General features: G+C 40.2%; 1 long non-coding RNA gene across 1 annotated transcript; it reads left to right on the forward strand.

Annotated features, from left to right (window-relative positions):
- Window positions 1–1,006: 1,006 nt before the first annotated feature.
- Window positions 1,007–2,262, forward strand: LOC135285790 (uncharacterized). The gene is made up of 2 exons (XR_010350486.1): window positions 1,007–1,081; window positions 2,145–2,262. It is a non-coding gene; the product is annotated as an uncharacterized LOC135285790 (long non-coding RNA).
- Window positions 2,263–3,148: the final 886 nt, after the last annotated feature.

The following is a 3,148-nucleotide window of genomic DNA, read 5'->3' on the forward strand; positions in this document are numbered from 1 at the left end:
CATTTGAAATTTAGTTTGGGGAATGCACCCATCACCTGACCAGCTGGGTGACCACCTTTGCTGGGATTATCTGAATTTTCAAATAAAATTGTCAAATAAATGGGTCTGAAACCCATTTAACAATAGGTGAGAAGGTTTCCATCCCTGAAAACATTCAAGGATGGTTTGGATGGGTTGGATGAGATCAGGGTGAGGCTCTAAACAACTTCATTGAGTTGAAGAGGTCCTCACTCATCACTGAGGGGTTGAAATAGCTGAAATTGAAATGCCCCTTCCAACCCATTAACCCACTCTATTCTATGATTATATGAATCAGAACATTCAGAAAAAAGGAAATATTTTCAGCACGTTAGGAATCTGGAAGGATCTTCTGGAAATATGATGGTTAACGTGGTCACCTTAGAACCTCTAGTGGTTCTTACTCAGCTAGTTTTAATGTGCAAGTTAACTTACACTGGAAGAAGAATCACAAATTTTTGGGAAGTATTAGATACCTTCCAAAAAAGCTTGAAATCAAACTAGAATATGCTAAATGACAGATGAAAGATATAATATCAACTAGGATGTGGTGACAGACGTTGAAAGGGGCTGCCCAAAGAGATGGTGGAGTCCCCACCCCTGGAAGTGTTCAAGAAATGACAGGATGTGGCACTTTGGGCTAGGATTTAGTTGACATGATGGTGTTCAGTTAAAGGTTGTACTCAATGTTCTTGGACATCTTTTCCAGCCTTAATGGTTTGCTGGTTTCTTTTATATTTCTGGTTCTTTATCTTAAAGGCTTGAAGAGTTGAGGCCATTCAAAGAGTTGAGGCAATGGAAGTTCATTTGAGCAGAGGACATCCTGCAAATGTGAAACAAGTGTTAAGCACAGATGTCTGCAGTGCTTAATTGCCCCTGCAGGTTTTTTATTTTTTTTCTGTCTATTCATTTTTCCTAGGTTGGCATTTTTGTGCATGAATACCACTGAGAGTTAAGGACTTGCTGTGACTCTCACTCTTACTTATAGGAGTTTTGCCTGCAGCAGTCACATAGTTGAAAAATATAGATCCATGTGACTGCTAAGAGACCACTGAGAAGCCAAGTAAGTAGAACTCATGGCCATTTTGCAATTCCATCTCATTAGACATGTTTTGGGGCTTATGATTGTGCTGTGAGGATAAATAAGTATAAATATTATATTTGCCTCCAGGTTATCTTTAAAAATGTATTTCTCTGTCTCCCTCCCGCTCCTTCTTTCCTTCTTTCTATTTTTTTCCCCCCTCCAATTTTCAGTGTAGTCTGTCAGCTCCTGGTAGGTGAGCTATCAGCTCCGTGGTCTCACAGTATGGTGGCCCAGCATAAGGTATTACATTGTAAAGGGTTGCCTTGTGGTGCCAATTACCCGAGGTTCTAGAAAGCAAAATGTGCAGCAGTGTGATTAAGTCCATGTGCAAACAGAAATTCACATGCCCCAAAAACTGTTGGAAAAAAGTATTGCAAAAAAGTCTTTGACTCGTCCTCAATGCTGCATTTTCAAAATACAAAAAAGTGTCAATAGCTGTCTTTTTTTTTTTAATCATTTGAGCAACTCTTGAATTCTCTTTGAGATACAGAATAGCAGGACAGTAGGGAAATCTTGGGTAAATACATACCTAAATTTATGTGGTTGCCCAGATGCTGATCTTTCTTAAACACAAAAAGTGCAAAAGCTTTTTGTGGAATATGCACTGACCCAGCTTTTTACCTGCTGCCCTGTACCTCCTGTTTGCTACCTGTACCTTGCACCTCCAGTGAGTCCATGGAATTATGCTAGTTGACACCAAGTGGAATCTACCCCTCTGCTCCCTTGCCTCAGTTCCAAATCCATATATTTGCAAAAACAAATGGACAAGTTTCTGAAGGAGAGATATTGCACCAGAGGCCAGAAGGTGTCTAGGGGAAGCAGTGCTTTGGTGATTATTGCAGTCTCTCCTGTGCGTGTGCTGTTGGTCTCTGTCAGACATGCACTCATGGGTGGTTTGTGTGTTCAACCTGGAGTGGTCACTTCTACACTTTTCCTGATATTGTTGTTATGGCTGATGACACCAGTATTAGGACAGAGCCCCTTTTAGAAATTCTTCAGTCTGCTTCACTATTTTTAGTCTCTATATTTCATATTTTCACAGATTTCAAGAGGTTCTTTCTAAAACGTCACCAGGATGTCATCATCAACTGCTGTTATGTATAAAACGACAAGATGCAACAAGAGGGTTCCTTTAAAGCATAAAGGTTTTGTGTAAATTACATGCTTATTTTGGCTCCTTCGTGTTTCTAGGAGAGGATGCCAGGAAATGTTGTTGCCTTTTCACATTCAAGTTTTAGGAGGATGTTTAGTGTTTTGGGGCTTGTGTCGTTCCAGAATGTGGGTGAGAATTACCACGAGGTGGCAGCTGCAAGCCCTGTCTGTTGATTCTACCACTCTCCTTTCACTCTGTTATCAACCTGGGTAACAGCTGGACTAGATGATCCTTGCAGCTCCTGTCCAACTGGACTATTCTGTTTCCCAGAAAACCTAGATTTTAAAGGTCATGCACAGATCCTGAAGGATTTCTGGTTTTACAGAGGATACTTTTTACCATTATGTGCTCAAGTTAATACATGAAGCAACTTTGCACAGTGGTCAGGAGAAAGACTGAGATCTTTAACTCAAAAATCAGAAGAGGATTTTATAAGCAGTGTTCTCTGTTTCTTCCTATACCAGCCATCCACGTTCAGAAGTGCAAATAGCACAGTGCAAAAAGACTGTTCTCTTGTAAAAGGAAATGTTTGGGATATCCAGAACGTTCCTCTGTCTGTGTGCATACACACAGGCAGCAAACAGCAGAAAGAATCTCTGCTCACAGATTGTCTTCAAAACATTTTCACTGGCACCATTTAAAGACCCCTCAAAAATCTTTGAGAATATTGTTTGCATCTCCAGTGAGGGGCAGTTAGTTGGTAATCAAGAACGAAATGCTGGCCAGCCTTGCCAATAAAAGATGCTTTTTTTTTTTGCCTTTTTCACAAACATTTACTCTTTTGCATACTTGTACAAAGACACTAGAAGAAATTGCATCAAAAGGATTGGCTTGATATGTGTAACACAGTCATAAATACTCCCCAAAGTTAGTCAAAACACAGTATGCTGTGA

Source organism: Passer domesticus, chromosome 24 (assembly GCF_036417665.1).
Source record: "Passer domesticus isolate bPasDom1 chromosome 24, bPasDom1.hap1, whole genome shotgun sequence".
Taxonomy (NCBI): domain Eukaryota; kingdom Metazoa; phylum Chordata; class Aves; order Passeriformes; family Passeridae; genus Passer; species Passer domesticus.